General features: G+C 46.3%; 2 long non-coding RNA genes across 3 annotated transcripts in view; both read right to left on the bottom strand.

Annotated features, from left to right (window-relative positions):
- Window positions 1-8,100, bottom strand: part of LOC147105958 (uncharacterized) — a 40,607-nt gene extending 32,507 nt beyond the window's left edge. The window contains exon 1 of the long non-coding RNA XR_015081309.1: window positions 3,946-8,100. This is a non-coding gene — a long non-coding RNA (uncharacterized LOC147105958). The remainder of the gene's footprint in view (window positions 1-3,945) is intronic.
- Window positions 8,101-8,739: 639 nt separating this feature from the next.
- Window positions 8,740-20,254, bottom strand: part of LOC147105957 (uncharacterized) — a 49,998-nt gene continuing 38,483 nt past the window's right edge. For both annotated transcript variants that reach the window (XR_015081308.1, XR_015081307.1), the window contains one exon: window positions 8,740-9,605. This is a non-coding gene — a long non-coding RNA (uncharacterized LOC147105957). The remainder of the gene's footprint in view (window positions 9,606-20,254) is intronic.

Below are 20,254 nucleotides of genomic sequence, written 5' to 3'. Positions count from 1 at the left end.
GACCAAGAGGAAGGCGGCACATCGGGGGAACCCTCATCCGCGCCAGGGGATGGCAATGGAGGGGACACGTCTTGCCTGGAAGAGAGCCAGGGGGAAGTGTTGCAGGGGGGTGTAGCTCCTGTGCCCAGTGGCTTCCAGCCACACGGGAAGGGTCGGGCAGCACAGCTGCCTTCTCCCCAGAGGCGGCAAGTGTTGCAGGGGGGTGTAGCTCCTGGGCCCAGTGGCGTCCAGCCACGTGGGAAGGGTCGGGCAGCACAGCTGCCTTCTCCCCAGAGGGGGCAAGTGTTGCAGGGGGGTGTAGCTCCTGGGCCCAGTGGCGTCCAGCCACGCGGGAAGGGTCGGCCAGCTCGGCGGCCTTCTCCCCAGAGGGAGAGTCCGGCCTCCAGTCCGGAGATGGTCCTCGCCCAGCAGGTGCGCCTCCTTGATCAAATGTCCGTGGACTCGGAGCGGCGCCACACCGAGTTCATGGGGGTTGTGGGACAGTTGCCTCAGGCCATTGAGTCCCTGGCTCATAGTGTGGCCGATTTCGGGGACTCACAGGCCAGGGGTGTCGAACAACTCGCGGCAGCACAGGACGCGAGTCGAGAGTTCATGAGTGGTGCCGTGCAGACACTGGCTGGTCTGATGCGGGCACAGACCAGGGCAGTACGGGCACTCACTTCTGCCACACTCGCTGTGTCACGGACGCATCGCCAGGGCACCCGCCGCGCTGCTGCAGCACAGCGGTCTGGCCTTCACCAGATTGCTGCGCTTGCTGCAGTGCCAGCCCGGCCGAGTGCCAGTGTCTCTGGCGACCAGCGAGCGCCTGGCATCAGCCAGCTTGCCCCCATTGCTGCAGCCGCCACTGCCACTCCCCCAGCAAAGCTGCGACGAGCTGCTGGAGAGACTGATGCTGGCCAGCCACAGCTGCAGCAGTCAGCAGCCGGCCCCTCCAGGGCCGGACCTCGTCTAGGCCGACCCCCAAGGGCATCTTCCGTCACGCATTGTGCCCCTCAGGAGCCTTCACCCAGCCTTGCAACACACACAGGGCCCAGGTTGAGGCGGAGCAGCAGGTCGGGCAGGGGCTGGAGAAGCCTGCACAAGGACTCGCCCTCTTGGCACACCAAGTAGAGTGTGTTGCCAGATGTTTTTTTATATGGGGGTGTTTGTGTTCTGTATGGGGGGGGCTTATTTTGGTAAGGCCGAAGATGAAGGCAAATGTTTTTTTAGATGGGGGTGTTTGTGTTCTGTATGGGGGGGTTTGTCTTGGTAAGGCCGAGGATGAAGGCCAATTGGATGGACAAGTTTTGTTATTCCTCCGCAGGTTGTGGGAGTGAGATATGTTTTTGACTGTTTTTTGGGGGTCTTGTCTGTTTTTGTGTTTCATGTGGGAAGGGCCCTGAGTTTGTTAAATAAAGCTTTTTATTTATTCAGCTTGTCCATGTGTCATGTTTCAAGTGGTTGTTGCGTTAACCGGCTGAGGGCTTGCGGAGCGGCTGCATTCAAGTGCGTTCATTGCCACAAGCCATTCCCTGAGAGGGGGCCTAGAAGTGTCGTTCAATAAGCCGCCGGCGGACGGCCCTTGGACCTTGTGGCTCCCTCCTGGGCTGGTACTCCTCCTCCTCCTCCTCCTCCTCCTCATGGTCCTCCTGCTCGTCCTCCTGAGGTGGTGGTCCAACGTGAGGTGGCAGTGCCTGAGTCCTGCGAATAGCCAGGCTGTGCAGCATGCAGCAAACGACGACGAACTGGGAGACTCTATCCGGCGAATACTGTAGAGATCCGCCGGAACGATCCAGGCAGCGGAACCGTTGCTTGAGGACGCCAATCGTTTGCTCTATGATGTTCCTTGTGGCTTGATGGCTTTCGTTGTATGCCTCCTCAGCAGGGGTCCTGGGTGCGCGGAGCGGGGTCATGAGCCATGTACACAAAGGGTAGCCCTTGTCCCCGATAAGCCATCCCCTTGGGGGAGGCTGTGCCTGGAACATGTCAGCCACAGTAGTCTGGCGCAGGATAAATGCATCGTGGCTGCTTCCTGGAAAGCGGGCATTGACAGATAGGATGCGCTGCCTGTGGTCACACACCAGCTGTACATTGAGGGAATGGTAGCCCTTCCGGTTGCGGTAATCCTCGGCATTGTCGATAGGTGCCCGCATAGCCACATGCGTGCAGTCAATGGCGCCCTGCACCATGGGGAAGTCGGCGATCCTGGCAAATCCGACTGCACGCTGCTCCTGCCTCTCTAGGGTCATGGGGAAGGAGATGAATTGGTGTCTCCTTGCGAAAAGGTCATCGGTGACCTGCCGGATGCAGCGATGCACGGCGAACTGGGAGATGTTCGCTATGTCCCCAGCAGCGGCTTGGAAGGAGCCGCTTGCATAAAAGTTCAGAGCCACCGTGACCTTCACTTCCACCGACAGAGACGTCCTGCACATCAGCTGTGGACGCAGATCTCTGTGAAGCAGCTGGCAGATCTCTGCAATCACCTCCCTTCTGAAGCGCAGCCTCTTAACACAATGCGCGGCAGTCATGGTGAGATAGGACACCTGCTGGCGGTATTCCCTGAGTGGGTAAGGCCTACGTTGCCGACGCCTGATGGCCCCTCTGCGTCTAGGCATGGCTGCCCCTCTCACACAGCGTCTGCGAGCCTTTCGCACATAATGCTGAAACTGAGGGTTGGAACCCCATGCAGCCCCCATAATATACTTGCAAACAGTGAAATCACAATGAGTCAAATTTCCAAGCTCTGGCCAGAAGCCAAAAATACCTCTCCTACGTTGTCCCAAATCAGTAAGGTCTGTTCCTTGGTCTCTGTCCAGAAATCCAAAGCACTAAAGTCATTGCAGCAAAATGGCTGGCCTTTATAGTCCAGTCTGAGTGCCCTTTAATTAGCGCTCCCCGAGGCCCGCAGGGCCTCTGCTGCGTTCGACTTCACAGTTCTTAACAGCGCCACGCCCACATTGGGCGGGCGCCACTGAAGTTCCGGTTTGGGGCGCACAAACAGCGTTGCACGACGAAATGACGTCATAAGCTGCGCGCGCAGCTGAGCGGGCGCAAACACTTTGCGCCGGCGCTAAATGTCAACTGAAGTTGGGCGTAGGTGCAGATCGGCCTGCGCCAGGGCGCTAAGTGCCTAGCGCTCGAAATCTACCCCTCTTATGGCGCTAACGGCTGGCGAACGCAACTGAATTTCTGGGCCCATGTGTTTTATTTGTCTCAGCACAAATGTTAATAACTTCCATGTCAGTAAAACTTTAAGTTTCTCTTTTTTCATCGGTGTCCCCATCTTCTTTCTCTTTGTTTATCCTTTAGTTTTGCCAATTTTCTTCCCCCTAATTTTGTCACCTGCTCCTGTAGATTTTCGTTTTAATTTCCTCGGTCTTTTGAATGACCATTACTAATTGGTGTACCAATAAAACTCCCGCTTTCTTTGTCTTACTTCCCTTTTGTGTCTCCCACCATTCTCATTGGTACACTGGTACCTTAGACGGATCCCATCCATCCTTTTTCATCTTATCTATCAAACCTTTCTGATCGTCAGCATACAGCCAACTCAATGAGCCCGGCGGTCCCCAATCTGGGCCTCCGCCTTCTGTCATAATGTATTATTTTTGATACTAGACTACCGCGTTCCGGTCCTCCCTAGTAACTCGTTCTCAGAGGTCTACCTATCATCCACCACTAGTGATGGCGGTCCTGACTTGTAACTATCTCGCTGTCAGAGGTGATTATTTCACTTGTAGCCGTTAATACATTAATACCATACGTCGCGTCCTGCAATACAACAGAGAGACTTTTAGTCTGTCTCGGATTCCCAACTAACTCTGGCCTTCATGTGGGGCCCAATTGCCCTCTTAATTCCGGCTCAGTATGGGTCCTCGAGACATTTACATTCCGAAATAACACATCAGATGTCAATCAACTTAACCACTATTCAAACTTATCCACTATTTAAACTGCATCTCTCACCCGTCACGGATACCAGATTCTTTTGGTACTGCGTCGCTGTCACACCGCCCTTCTGAGTGATCCAATTTCTGGACGGTCAAGATTTGACTACTCGCCCCGTTCACTGGTGCAGGTGGTCTTCCAGTTCTGAAGTACCCTGCTCGCAGCGCCAACTTGTTGTGGTGAAAATAAATTTGCATCTAAACCGTGTAAAAGTAAAAAGATGCAGTTTATTGAAAAAAAACAAACAGAAAACATAAGAACATAAGAAATAGGAGCAGGAGTAGGCCAATCGGCCCCTCAAGCCTGCTCCGCCATTCAATAAGATCATGGCTGATCTGATCCTAACTGCCAATCCACGATCACAGAACCATCTCCTGCATCTAACAGAATTAGACACATGAAATAGGAGCAGGATCAGGCTACACGGCCCTTGGGCCCGCTCCGCTACCCACAGGGCCATGACTGATCCAAACCTAGACTCATGTCCAAATTCCTGCCCGCTCCCCGTAACCCTTAATTCCCTTTACTTCTAGGAAACTGTCTATTTCTGTTTTAAATTTATGTAATGATGTAGCTTCTACAGCTTTTTGGGGCAGCATGTTCCAGGGACCTACCACCCTCTGAGTGAAGTAGTTCCTCCCCATCTCAGTTTTGAAAGAGCAGCCACTTATTCTAAGACTATGCCCCCTAGTTCTAGTTTCACCCATCATCGGGAACATCTTCCCTGCATCCACCCGATCCAACCCCTTCACAATCTTATATGTTTCAATAAGATCGCCTTTCGTTCTTCTGAACTCCAATGAGTAGAGTCCCAATCTACTCAACCTCTCCTCATATGTCCATCCCCTCATCCCCGGGATTAACCGAGTGAACCTTCTTTGTACTGACTCGAGAGCAAGTATGTCCTTTCTTAAGTATGGACACCAAAACTGTACGCAGTATTCCAGGTGCGGTCTCACCAATACCTTGTACAACTGAAGCAATACCTCCCTATTTTTATATTCTATCCCCCTAGCAATGAAAGCCAACATTCCATTGGCCTTCTTAATCACTTGCTGCACCTGCATACTAACCTTTTGAGTTTCGTGCACCAGGACCCCCAGATCCCATTGTACTTCAGTACTTTCCAGTTTCTTGCCATTAAGATAATAACTTGCTCTACGATTTTTCCTGCCAAAGTGCATAACCTCACACTTTCCAGTATTGTATTCCATCTGCCAAATCTCTGCCCACTTACTTAGCCTGTCTATGTCCCCTTGAAGGTTTTTTACGTCCTCCTCACTGACTACTTTCCCCCCCATCTTAGTATCATCTGCAAACTTTGATATGTTACACTCGGTCCCCTCCTCCAAATCATTAATATAGATTGTAAAGAGTTGGGGACCCAGCACTGACCCCTGCGGAACACCACTAGTTACTGATTGCCAGTCTGAGAATGAACCATTTATCCCAACTCTCTGCCTTCTGTTAGATAGCCAATCCTCTATCCATGCCAGAATATTACCCCCAATCCCGTGATTTTTTATCTTAAGCAATAATCTTTGTGTGGCACCTTGTCAAATGCCTTTTGGAAGTCTAAATACACTACGTCCACTGGTTCCCCTTTATCCACCCTATATGTTACTTCCTCAAAGAACTCCAGCAAATTTGTCAAACATGACTTTCCCTTCATAAAACCATGCTGACTTTGTCCTATTAAATGATGATTATCCAAATGCCCTGTTACTGTCTCCTTAATAATGGACTCCAAAATTTTACCTACCACAGATGTTAGGCTAACCGGTCTATAGTTTCCAGCCTTCTGTCTACTGCCCTTTTTAAATAAGGGTGTTACATTAGCAGTTTTCCAGTCTGCCGGGACCATTGCCGAGTCCAGGGAGTTTTGGAAAATTATTACCAATGCATCCACAATCCCTGCCGCCACTTCCCTCAAGACCCTAGGATGTAAGCCATCAGGTCCAGGTGATTTATTCGCCTTGAGTCCCATTATTTTACCGAGTACCACTTCCTTAGTGATTTTGATCGTGTTTAGCTCCTCCCCCCCTTTAGCCCCCTGTTTGTCCAATGTTGGGATATTCTTAGTGTCTTCTACTGTAAAGACTGATATAAAATATTCATTCAGTGTTTTTGCCATCTCCATATTTCCCACCATTAATTTCCCGGTCCCATCCTCTAAGGGACCAACATTTACTTTAGCCACCCTTTTTCTTTTTATATAACTATAAAAACTCTTACTATCTGTTTTTATATTTTTTGCTAATTTACTTTCATAATCTATCTTCCCTTTCTTAATCAATCTTTTTGTTATTTTTTGCTGTCTTTTAAAGTTTTCCCAAACCTCTATCCTCCCACTAGATTTGGCTACCTTATATGCCCTTGTTTTTAGTCAAATACTATCCTTAATTTCTTTACTTAGCCACGGATGGCTGTCTTTTCTTTTACACCCTTTTCTTCTCAGTGGAATATATATTTTTTGGAAGTTGTAAAATAACTCCTTAAATGTACACCACTGATCATGTATCGTCTTACCCTTTAATCTATTTTCCCAATCCACTCTACTCAATTCCGTTCTCATACCTTCATAGTCTCCTTTATTCAAGCTTAGCACGCTTGTTTGAGATCCAACCTTCTCACCCTCTAATTGAATATGGAATTCAACCATGTTATGGTCACTCATTCCAAGGGGATCCTTTACTAGGACATTTTTAATTAATCCTGTCTCGTTACACAGGACCAAATCTAAGGTTGCTTGCCCCCTGGTCGGTTCAGTTACATACTGCTCAAGAAACCCATCCCTAATACACTCAATGAACTCGTTCTCAAGGCAGCCCTGCCCAATTTGATTTGTCCAATATGGTAGTTAAAATCCCCCATAATTACAGATGTTCCCTTATTACAAGCCTCAACTATTTCCTGATTGATACTCCATCCAACAGAGTTGCCACAGTTCAGAGGCCTATGGACTACGCCCACTAGTGTTTTTTTCCCCTTATTATTCCTTACCTCCACCCAAACTGTTTCATTGTCCTGATCTTTTGACCCAATATCCTTTCACTGTATTACAGTGATTCCTTCCTTTATAAACATAGCCACCCCACCTCCCCTTCCTTCCTGCCTGTCCTTCCTGATCGTTAAATAACCTGGTATGTTTAATTCCCAGGCATTGTCACCCTGCAGCCATGTCTCTGTAATGGCCACAAGATCATACCCATATGTAGTTATTTGTGCCATTAACTCATCTATTTTGTTACGAATGCTACGTGCATTCAGATAGAGAACTTTCAAAGATGTTTTGTGACACTTAGTTCCTGCTTTTGCCCTTTGTATTACTTTACCTTTTACTCCATACCTTCTGCCCCTTCCTGACATGCTCTGGTTTTTAATTTCCCCACTGCGACCTAAGTCGATGACCTTCTCTGTTGTCATTTGTATTATTTGCTCTCTAGGAACCTCCCCCCCACTAGTTAGTTTAAAGCCCTCTCTACAGCCCTAGTTATATGATCCGCCAGGACTCTAGTCCCAGCACTGGCCAAGTGAAGCCCGTCCCAACTGAACAGCTCCCTCCTGCCCCAGTACTGGTGCCAGTGTCCCAGGAAGCAAAACCCATTTCTCCCACACCAGTCTTTGAGCCACGCATTTAACTCTCTAATTTTATTTGTCCTAGCCAAATTCGCTCGTGGCTCAGGTAATAATCCAGAGATTATTACCCTTGTGGTTCTGCTTTTTAATTTGACCCCTAGCTGCTCAAACTCCCTCAGCAGAACCTCCTTCCTTGTCCTATCTATGTCGTTGGTACCAACATGGACCACAACAACTGGATCCTCTCCCTCCCACTCCAAGTTTCTCTCCAGTCCAGAGGAGATGTCCTTAACCCTGGCACTGGGCAGGCAACACAGCCTTCGGGACTCTCGCTCTCGGCTGCAGAGAACTCTATCTATCCTCTGGGAGAAGTGTCTCAGACCCCGCGGTCTGTGCGAGCACCTTCTCGTTCTCTCTTGGTTGGTACAGCTTTTTATTCTATTTTCATCCAATCACATTGTATTGCAATAATCACCTGATCACATTGTATTACAATAATCACCTGATCACATGGATTCTTTTCAGTATTAATAAAGGTTAGTTACATCTTACTATGCCTTTGGTTACAGGTCAAATTCCCATGACCCCTATATTCTGCTGTGTCTACCAATTTTAGCTAAAGCAGCACATTTCTTATCGCTTAACACACATTCTGTCTTGTCCCACAGCTGCATCTTATCTCTGTTTTGCAAAGTTTCTCTACACACTGTCCTTTGTGCAAAACTAGCGAAAGTAGCACAAAAGTCTTTTTCACATGAGAAAGTCTTTTTCATAAAAGAAAGTTGTTATTCTGAGAGGGTTCATTTTAACCCCTTCAGTCCCTCCTGTTGGTCCTGCACCAAATTTAGATTTTGGCTAGGGATACCAACTTCTCTTCTACTTTTACCATCCCCAGGATTACTCCTAACTGATGGCTTAAACTTAGTACCTAAGTTCGTCTTTCCCCTCTGTCTATCTTGTTGTGCTAGGCGTGGTAGTCTGTGCAAATGACTAAAGAACTTTACATGTATGTTACTATCGCTATCAGTTCATTATCCCGCATTAACTGTTCGGTTTCTGGCTTAATATTGATTATATCAACTGTAGCAACCGGCACTATTCGGGACACAGCTGCCCTACAGCATGCTTTCAGAACCGTCATTATAACACAAAATAATACTGCAACTATAGTGACAATTGTAAGTCCTTACCATTTCTATTTGTCTTTTGATGCTTGATATTCAACCTTGCTGGCATTTGTGCTATCTTTTTCCGCTTGCCTGTTGTCAGTCCCTGGTCTAAGAATTAAAACCCATCTTTGAATCTAATAGTTATTTCTTTATTGACTTCTCACAATCGGCTGTTGACTAATCTAGCCAGCTCTTATTGCTCTCTCAACTTGGGCGTTAGTTAGTAGGGAGTCTTGAAGATTTCTCCCTTCCTTACAGTCCATTCCTTTGAGGAGAAGGAGCAACCTCTGACCCCTTACTCAAATTCAATTCACTGTTCCGGTGTTCCAATTCTGCCCCACCTGGGACCCCTCTGTTTCTTCTATCTTTCCTGATGTTACCCCGCCTGGGGTCTCCTCTACATTGCTTCGGATCTTCTCTTTCGGTGTGCTCAATTAATATGTTAGTGCTTGTCAGTCATGGGCATGAGTACCCAATTGGCTTATGTATCAAAGTCTTACTACACACGTTACATATATCAAATACACTAGCATTACAAGTTGGATAACTACCACAGCATGTGAAATAATACAAACCTAAGGGTGTGCTGATGTATTAAGCCCAATACCCAATCAATGTGAGTTGTCCCCTATGCTGTCAATTTCAATATCTATTCTCGAGTTGTCTTGCTCCAAAACATAAAAATGCTTTAAGGAGGAGTTCAGTCGCATCATGAGCTCACTGAAACCCACAAACAACAGGGGAATGTCATATCCGAGTATCTGAATTGTGCCACATAATTGTGTAGCTCATACTTAAAAACGTGTTGGTTGATGAGACAGGTCCTGTTAGACCCGTAAAGCATGGTAATTGCAGTAGTAGTGACACAGGAGGCACCACTAAAATCACCTCATACTGGATTCATACTGGTTTTTCCCCACGCTCTGTTACCTACAAAACACAATTATTACAGTCACAGTTAAATTCAGTCTTACAATCATATCAAATACATTACAGTTCAACATCTAATCAACAAATCATGGATTTAAAAGATTCTCCAGATCTCTCTTTTGCTCGTATCCATCTTGTGGATAATTCTTACTAATCATGATTTCTCCTTAGCCCTCGATTGTACCAATCCAGATCCCATGCAACTCTCCACTTCAACTTTAATCCCTCTAACAGGTACCCATGTGTTTAACTCTATTCTGATTGTTTCATTAATTAGATAGTTTCTCAATGGAGTATGCTTTAAAAGTTGTCTCGCTCTCCTGAGCCACATTACCCCTTTCATGTCTTGCTGTTGTCAAGTAACTGAGCATGTCTGAGACCTGTTCTTCAGTGCAGATTCACCATACATTCCTGGATGGCAATTACCTCATATGTAACAAATCACATTTGCACACTCATGCCGGTATCTCAATATCATGCCACACATGCCATTCGATACAAGCCTTTCTCGGACTTTCAGGTATCTTATCAAAAGATTGTAGTCGTCTAATGGCTGAATACTTTTTCAAGGTCTTACTTGCTGCTATTTAAGCTTTGAGCTGAGCTCTTGGCCCTCTGCCTGTAACCTGGCCACTTCAGCCTGCTTGATTTCAAGCTGATTTTTAGCAGTAACTAGCCCTACATTAATCTCTTCCATTTCTTTCTCCTGAAGTGCTCTTTCCTGTAGTTGTGCTTTCACTAATGCAGTTTTCTCAGCTATTAGGCTCTCCAAAAGCATAATCTGTTGCTTAAAGTTATTCTCAAGATTCAACTTTTCTTTTTCCACGGTCTCTATTGTTGCCTGACTTTTCTCAATGTTTTCCGAAAACTGCTTTAACCTGTCAACTTTTTCAAGTAAAGCATCTTCCTTTTCAGCTAGAAGGGAGGCAAGAGAATTTTCATTCTGCTTTGACTTCATTAATTTATTCTCCAAGTCTGAAACCAGTTCTTCCTTGGTCTGGCAATCTACCTGGAGATTTAGTAAGCAGTCGTTCAAATTATTTTCTTCTTGTTTCAGGTCATCGAGTTCAGACTGATTTTATTTTCAGTTTTGTTTCTGCTCTTTTAAACTGCCTGAGAGCATTTTGCAAGTTCTCATTCAGTAGTGTAATTCTCCTGTTTTAATTTTACAATCTCAATCACTTTCCTTTAATTACCATTCATATCTTATTCATGAGTCCTGGAAAAACTTTACTGTCCAGTACAATATTTAAGATAGAAAACATAGATCAAACATTCTCACTTGATCCAAGTTATTAACACATTTTATTATCATTATTTTTAGAGGATCTTTTATTTTCCCAAAAGTAACCAAATATATAGTGCCTGAGTCCATTTTGTCATTTCAAAATTATCCCAAAATCCAAATAGCAGTACAGTTGAACTGACAGGTTTTGTCAATATTCAATTTCATCTCTATCAATTTATCTTCCATTTCCAATTTCAGAAACAAGTGATTCTTAGGCTAGATAGCTTAAACAGTGTTTTTAACATTAGAGACAGAAGTGCTGCAATTAGTTTACAAGGTAACTTCCATATAACAAAAGAAAGAAGGGAATCCATTGTGACTCTGCTTAGAGCCCAAGGGGTTAATTTATCAAATCTTAATTTTCCCTCTGTCACTGTGGTGAAATAATAACTTAAAATTAAGAAACGTAAATTTAATAATGTCCAATATCTTTAGATTTCATACTAAAGTTGTTGCTTGGTGAACTTAAACAGCTGTCAGTGGAAAGGGTTAACTCCTTTGCAGGATTTTTAAGAAGGTGGAGCAAAACATTATCAAATGCACGCAACTGCGTCAATTCACGTAAATCAAAAAAAAGAACTTTCCTGATCGAAAGACAGTTGTGTTTTCACACTTTAACTAAACACGAACACGGAGGTAATATGGACAGTGAAGAAGGACGGGATTGAGCAAAGTTCACAAGCTAAGTAAGTCTTTGTAAGGAACTCTGTAACTATCGGATGTTCTTGCGGAGCGGAGTTATCTTATTCAATGCGGTCTACACAAATTTACACCAACCAAAATTTCACTGTGGCCACAATGAAAGTCTGGTTTTAATAGGTTAATTAATCTCATAACTCCAATTTAATCCAGATCTTGTAAACATTCAAATTAATTTTCTTCCAAGCACATTGGCAACTGTAACTTAAGGCAGAAGCTTATCTTTTGTAAAACTATGGACAGAGAAACAAAACAAAATAGCACATTCTTGCAGAAAACAGTAAATTACATCATATTTTCTTATCAAATCAAACTGCTTTAGAAGATTTCACCACAGCAACCGTGACTCCAAGGTTAAATCTTAGACTGAAACTTAATCTTTTATTAAACAAACTTTTTGTTGCTCTTCTCAGTTTTTACACACCAGCTAAACTTAAATTAGTTCAAAGTTTTTTTCAATTCTTGGAGCACAATCTTATTCGCACATGCTTCCAAAATCCAAGACAAAACAAACGTTTTTAAACGTGTTATGTTCATTAATAATTAGTCGTTTTTATTAAGAACAGCTAGCTTTTGCGAGACACTTTATTGAGCACATGTGGACTAGGTACAGTATCTGTAGAGGCATCCATCTTGACTGCTGCCTTGTGGGTAGCCTAGTGCATTGTGGGTAGCCCACTCTTATATACATACAGCACCACCTAGTGTACCATTCCAGAATGACAGGTTACTGATCATTACATCCCCCTTTCGTTGAGGTTAAACAAAATCAGTATCAATCAATATCAATCAATAACAACATAAACATCTTCAACAGTCAATACATTTTCAATGTAGTTTTCTTTGTACTCAAAGATTAAGTCTATCAGGCTTTTTTACTTCACGTGTGGATCTTCTCAGCACAGGTAAGTCTGATGTGTTTTCATGAGAGCCTGTATGTGTATTTGTGTTAGATTGTTCTGGTGGTGAGTGACAAGATTCAGTTGCGGCCAAAGATGTGCGGGTTAGGTTGATTGGCTATGATAAATTGACCCTTAGTGTTAGGGGGATTAAGTACGTGGGGTTACGGGGATAGGGTGGGATATGTGTTGATGTAGGGGTTACGGGGATCGGGTGGGATATGTGTCGGTGCAGGCTCGATGGGCCGAAATGGCCTCTATCTGCACTGTGGGGTTTCTGTGATTCTGTGATTGTCATCGATTTGCTCTTCGATAGTCTCTTGTGTTTTTAGGAGGGAATGGCGGTTCCTCCTGAGAATCTGTCCTTCCTCAGTTCTAACAGTGTATGACCTTGGTCCTACTTCCTCAAGAACTGTAGCTTTCCTGTTCCATGCACCGGATCCTCAATCCTGACAACATCATCCCTTGTCAATGGTTTCAGAGTTTTGGATGACTTGTCATAGTATCACAGAATCACAGAAACCCCACAGTGCAGATAGAGGCCATTTCGGCCCATCGAGCCGACACATATCCCACCCGATCCCCGTAACCCATACACCAACACATATCCCACTCTATCCCCGTAACCCCACGTATTTAATCCCCCTAACACTAAGGGTCAATTTATCATAGCCAATCAACCTAACCCGCACATCTTTGGACTGTGGGAGGAAACCGGAGTGCCCGGTGGAAACCCACGCAAACACGGGGAGAATGTGCAAACTCCACACAGACAGTCACCCGAGGCCAGATTCGAACCCGGGTCTCTGGCGCTGCGAGGCAACAGTGCTAACCACTATGCCACCGTGCCACAGTATGATTTCTGTTTCAGCTTTAACAGTTGAAGTCTCTGTCTCAGTTCCTTACACTGCTTTTCTTTTGCACAGCAGGGTAGCGTGGTACGCAACTTGCAACCCATTAGGAGTTCAGCAGGTGAAGAACCAGAGTCTAAAGGTGAGGCTCGGTAGGTCAGCAGGGTGAGATACGGATCAGACTTGCTTTCTGTCACTTTCTTCAGTAGCTGCTTGAGAACTTGAACACCTTTCTCTGCCTTACCATTCGACTGAGCATACAAAGGACTGGATGTGATGTGTTGAAAGTCATAATGTGCTGCAAACTGTTGCCACTCTTTACAGTTGAAGCACGGACCATTGTTCCTAATGGCAATCCTGGGAATTCCATGTCTGGTGAAGATGGATTTCACATGCATTATGAAACTGCTTGCTGTGGTGCTTGAGAGCAGCACCATCTCAGGATAGTTAGAATAGTAGTCAATCACTATTAGATAGTCTTTACCATTTAAATGAAAAAGGTCCATACCAACCTTTTGCCATGGTGCTGTTGGTATGTCAGCTACTATCATTGGTTCCTTTGCTTGTTTGTTTTGGTGTTTCTGACATGTCTCACATTTGCCTATCATGTTCTCAATGTCCTTATTTATGCCAGGCCAATAAACAGTGTCTCTTGCTCTCCTTTTGCATTTTTCAATTCCGAGGTGTCCCTCATGAATCCTTTTGAGCATGTCTTGATGTAGAGCCTGTGGAATGACTATTCTGTTCTGTTTTAGTAGTAGTCCACTTGCGACACTCAATTCTGACCTTATGTGAAAATATTTTGGACAGGAACCTTTTGGCCAACCATGATGAATGTTCTCTATTACTGTTTGTAATACTGTATCTTTTACTGTTTCTTCTGCTATTTGCTTTGATTTTGTGTCTGACATGGGCAGCGCAGCAGTGACCATACTCACATGAACATCCACGTCTTCTTCAGTAGAGCTCACATGACTCATTGTGGGTGCTCGGGATAGTGCATCTGCTAACACTATGCATTTGCCTGGTGTGTAGATCAGTTCAAAGTCATATCTTTGCAGCTTCATCATGAGTCGTTGAATCCTTGGAGACATCTCATTCAGATTTTTTTTTTTGATGGCAACCAATGAGCTGTGGTCTGTCTCAACTGTGAAGGTGGGAAGTCCATATATGTAGCCATGAAACTTTTCTAGTCCAACTACCAAGCCTAGACATTCCTTTTCAATCTGGGCGTATTGACACTCAGTATCAGTCATAGACCTGGAGGCATAGGCAACAGGCTTCCAATCTTCACCCTCTGCTTGTAGCAAGACCACACCTAGGCCATCTTTTGATGCATCCATTGACACTTTGATTCTTTTTGTTGGGTCAAAGAAGGTGAGTACAGATGTGGTTGTCAGCACTGTTTTGAGCTTTATCCACTCTTGTTCATGTATTTCTGTCCATGCAAACTCATTTGTTTTACGTAGCAGATCTCGCAGACAGGCTGTCTTGGCTGACAAGTTAGGAATGAACTTTCCAATGAAGTTTATCATCCCCATGATGCGTAGCACTCCTTTTTTGTCAGTGGGTCGGGGCATTTTGAGTATGGCGTTTACTTTTTCCATATCTGGCTCTATTCCTTTACCAGATAGATTATCTCCTAAGAAAGTGACTTTCTGGACGCCAAACTGACACTTGGCTTTGTTGAGCTTCAGTCCATTCCGGCGTATGCTCTGTAGCACTTTAGTCAGTCTCTCATTGTGTTCTTTCAGTGTGGAGCCCCAGATGATGATGTCATCAACATAGACCCGAACTCCTTCCAGACCTTCAATTATGTGTTCCATCGCTCTATGAAAGATTTCAGATGCAGATATTATCCCGAAAGGCATTCTGAGGAAACAATACCTGCCAAATGGTGTGTTGAAGGTACAGTATTTGGTGCTCTCTTCATCCAGTTTTAGTTGCCAAAATCCTTGTGAGGCATCGAGCTTTGTAAAGTATCTGGCACCTGACATTTCACTGGTGATTTCTTCTCGCTTGGGAATCTGGTAGTGTTCACGTTTTATGTTTGCATTTAAGTCCTTTGGATCCATGCATATTCTTAGATCATTGTTCTTTTTCTTTACACATACCATGGAGTTAACCCAGTCTGTTGGCTCTTCGACTTTCCTGATGACTCCTAGTGTGGTCATTCTGTCCAGTTCATTCTTGAGCCGGTCACGCGGGGTGCTGGAACTCTTCGTGGAGCATGTACCACTGGCTGAGCATCCTCCTTTAGTTGGATCTTGTAAGTGAATGGTAGAACTCCAAATCCTTTGAACACATCCTGGAAATTATTCACTACAGAATCCACCGAGTCATCTGGTCTGCTTATGGCACAGTTTATACGGTAGACTCTCTTGACCAGTTCTAAGTCCTCACAAGCTTTGTCACCCAGTAGTGAATCAAGTCCTTCAGACACAACAGAAAACATGAGATGATGCACTTTGTCTTTGACTGTCACTTTAAGTCTGCATACACCTAAGCTATCTATTTTCTGTCCATTATAGTCCTTCAGTAGTACTGACTTTTTCTGTATTTTGGGCTTTTCTTTCATATTGTTAATGTCACTCATACTGATTAAGTTTGCTTTTGCCCCAGTGTCTAGTTTCAATGTAACTAATGCTCCATTTACCTGCAGTGGGATCATCCATTTGTCCTCTGTTACTGCATTAACTTTATGTTCAGCATTGTTAATTCCTGAGGGCTGCACATTTTCTGTATCCTTTTTGATATTGTCACATGACACCATTCCTACAAAACATGTCTCACTTAAATCAGTGTCCTCAATCACATTAACTCGGTGCCCTTTCTTTGTTTTTACTTTTGAAAAGCATTGTTTAGCAAAGTGATTCTTTCCATTACACTTTGTGCACATTTTTCCAAATGCTGGGCATTGTCTTAACTGGTGTTTGTAATCACAGCATTTACAATTAAACATTTCATCCTCCGATTGCTTTTCATTTCTGTTCTGCCCATGTTTCTTCCCCTTGTAGGACACAGCACCGACAGCAGCATTATCACTCATTACAATCGCATCATTATTGATTTCATTGAAAGTCTTCGCGTGCTTTCGAGCTAGCTCACTGGCTTGGCATATTTTCACAGCAATTTGCAATGTTAGTTCGGTTTCTCTCAACAGACGTTCCCTGACTTTTTTTATCATGAATACCAAACACAATCTGGTCACGAATCATGGATGCTTTCAGCTCAGAGAAATTACATGTCTGTGCTTTCAGTTTCAGATCAGTCATAAAGCTATCAAAAGTCTCATTTTGCTGCTGTGTCCGAGAACAGAAGATGTACCTCTCATAGGTTTCATTCTTTTTGGGAGAACAATGTGTATCAAACTTCTTTAGCACATCGTCTAATTTTTCTCTGTTCTCCTCTGGATTAAATACAAATGTATTAAATACCTCTATCGCCTGTCGGCCTGCAACCATGAGCAGCAACGATATTTTCCTTGCGTCTGGCTTCATACCGTACCCGATGGCAGCAATGCAGAGTTCGAATTGTTGTTTAAAAGTCTGCCAATAGTAGTCGATATTTCCTGTGAGTTTCAAACGCTCTGGTGCCTTCAAATTCTCCATGTCATGTTGCACAATATTCAGCAGATCATACCAATCCTGGTACCATGTTATGTTCATTAATAACTAGTCGTTTTTATTAAGAACAGCTAGCTTTTGCTAGACACTTTATTGAGCACATGTGGATTAGGTACAGCATCTGTAGAGGCATCCATCTTGACTGCTGCCTTGTGGGTAGCCTAGTGCATCGTGGGTAGCCCACTATCATATACATACATCACCACCTAGTGTACCATTCCAGAATGACAGGTTACTGATCATTACACATAGCAATCGTGACTCCAAGGTTAAATCTTAGACTGAAACCTAATCTTTTACGAAACAAACTTTTTGTTGCTCTTCTCAGTTTTTACACACCAGCTAAACTTAAATTAGTTCAAAGGTTTTTTTCAATTCTTGGGGCACAATCTTATTCACACATGCTTCCAAAATCCAAGACAAGGCAAAAGTTTTTTAATGCTTTTAACACAGAGAAGTGGGTGGAGCTAAACCACACATAACAGAATCTTTCTTTTAAAGAACATCTAATCAGACAAAAGAAATATTGTAACTTCTTAAACATTCATAGTCAGGAAAACTTTCACACAAACTGAAATTCCAGCATTTTTTTAAGGTTCCTTTCACTCAGCAAATCATGGCCTAGAAATTCAGTATAGCCACGTTTAGGGCGGTAAAGTCGGGCGGGCGCTAAAGTTTGTGCCCGCCGGAAAGTGGAGGCCACTTCGCCGATATTCAGTAGCTTTGGTCAAGGAGTTTGGGCGAGCGCTAAAATTGGCGTTGCACCCCTATCTTTAGGCGCTAAGCCGGCGGTGCAGACTCATACCGCCGAGGCCGGGCGCAGCGCAGGTGCGGTCATGTTTTGATTGACAGCAGACACCCTGATGCCGGCCAGCTCTTAAAGGGGGAAGGGTCGAGTTGGTCTGCTGCCACGCCCTGGATACTGCAGCCCTCCAGCTAGGCCTAAACACTGCTGCTGGAGAGAAATAGCACCAGCAACGATGCAGAGGGCCCGTGAGCGAGCGCAGCGCTTCTCTGCCCATGCTTTGAGGGTGCTGCTTAGGGGTTTGGAGAAGAACAGAGATATCTTGTGCCCGGACAGTGGCAAGAAGGCTCCCAAGAGGCTGTACAGGAGAGCCTGGAGGGAAATCGCCCAGAGGGTCACAGCCAACAGCGATGTCCCCAGGACTGGTGACCAATGCCGCAAGAAGTTTAACGACCCCACTCGGATGGTCAGGGTGAGTACCCTTTCCAGTGTCCTCCTCATCCTTGCATGTGCACCTCACATTATGGGCAAAGGGACCTCAAAGGCCTAATGGCCAGCCCTCCTCCAGCAGCTATGGCACTGGCATGATCATCAATAGCACTTTCTGCACTTGACACACTGGCCAAGCTATTCGACCATGGGAGGCAGTGCACACAACAACAGGGCACCACACTGGCCAAGCTATTAGACCATGGGAGGCAGTGCACACAACAACAGGGCACCACACTGGCCAAGCTATTCCACCATGGGAGGCAGTGCACACAACAACAGGGCACCACACTGTACTTAGAGGCCGTCCTTTCTCTTGCAGGCCAAGCTGGCGCAGAATCTGAAGAGCCGGACTGTCACCGGGGGAGGCCGTGTCCAGTTCCAGGAGCTCAGTGAGCTGGAGGAGCACGTGGCTCGACTCATGCGTGCCCGGGTGATTGGCCCCATTGCTATTGGAGATGCCGACCCTGTGCTGGGCCCCAATGGTAAGGACGTGACCGTTTGGACTTCTCTCGTTCCCCTTGCGCTTCAGATCTACATCCTTTGCCACTGTCCCACCAATGCGCATAGTGCCACCACTCATGCCTCCCTCGCTGATGCCCTGTCCTCACTCTAAAGCTACTCTTGTGCCTTCCTGCTTTCAGCTGGTGAGGAGGAGGTCCCTGAAGCTGCGAGTGTCAGTCCCTCGGAAGAGGAGGACGACGAGGACCAAGAGGAAGGCGGCACATCGGGGGAACCCTCATCCGCGCCAGGGGATGGCAATGGAGGGGACACGTCTTGCCTGGAAGAGAGCCAGGGGGAAGTGTTGCAGGGGGGTGTAGCTCCTGTGCCCAGTGGCTTCCAGCCACACGGGAAGGGTCGGGCAGCACAGCTGCCTTCTCCCCAGAGGCGGCAAGTGTTGCAGGGGGGTGTAGCTCCTGGGCCCAGTGGCGTCCAGCCACGTGGGAAGGGTCGGGCAGCACAGCTGCCTTCTCCCCAGAGGGGGCAAGTGTTGCAGGGGGGTGTAGCTCCTGGGCCCAGTGGCGTCCAGCCACGCGGGAAGGGTCGGCCAGCTCGGCGGCCTTCTCCCCAGAGGGAGAGTCCGGCCTCCAGTCCGGAGATGGTCCTCGCCCAGGAGGTGCGCCTCCTTGATCAAATGTCCGTGGACTCGGAGCGGCGCCACACCGAGTTCATGGGGGTTGTGGGACAGTTGCCTCAGGCCATTGAGTCCCTGGCTCATAGTGTGGCCGATTTCGGGGACTCACAGGCCAGGGGTGTCGAACAACTCGCGGCAGCACAGGACGCGAGTCGAGAGTTCATGAGTGGTGCCGTGCAGACACTGGCTGGTCTGATGCGGGCACAGACCAGGGCAGTACGGGCACTCACTTCTGCCACACTCGCTGTGTCACGGACGCATCGCCAGGGCACCCGCCGCGCTGCTGCAGCACAGCGGTCTGGCCTTCACCAGATTGCTGCGCTTGCTGCAGTGCCAGCCCGGCCGAGTGCCAGTGTCTCTGGCGACCAGCGAGCGCCTGGCATCAGCCAGCTTGCCCCCATTGCTGCAGCCGCCACTGCCACTCCCCCAGCAAAGCTGCGACGAGCTGCTGGAGAGACTGATGCTGGCCAGCCACAGCTGCAGCAGTCAGCAGCCGGCCCCTCCAGGGCCGGACCTCGTCTAGGCCGACCCCCAAGGGCATCTTCCGTCACGCATTGTGCCCCTCAGGAGCCTTCACCCAGCCTTGCAACACACACAGGGCCCAGGTTGAGGTGGAGCAGCAGGTCGGGCAGGGGCTGGAGAAGCCTGCACAAGGACTCGCCCTCTTGGCACACCAAGTAGAGTGTGTTGCCAGATGTTTTTTTATATGGGGGTGTTTGTGTTCTGTATGGGGGGGGCTTATTTTGGTAAGGCCGAAGATGAAGGCAAATGTTTTTTTAGATGGGGGTGTTTGTGTTCTGTATGGGGGGGTTTGTCTTGGTAAGGCCGAGGATGAAGGCCAATTGGATGGACAAGTTTTGTTATTCCTCCGCAGGTTGTGGGAGTGAGATATGTTTTTGACTGTTTTTTGGGGGTCT

The sequence above is a fragment of the Somniosus microcephalus genome, chromosome 16 (assembly GCF_052327205.1).
Source record: "Somniosus microcephalus isolate GS21.2 chromosome 16, FLI_Smic_1.0, whole genome shotgun sequence".
Taxonomy (NCBI): domain Eukaryota; kingdom Metazoa; phylum Chordata; class Chondrichthyes; order Squaliformes; family Somniosidae; genus Somniosus; species Somniosus microcephalus.
Note: the sequence above shows the minus strand (reverse complement) of the source record. Positions and strands in the feature narration are given on the sequence as shown.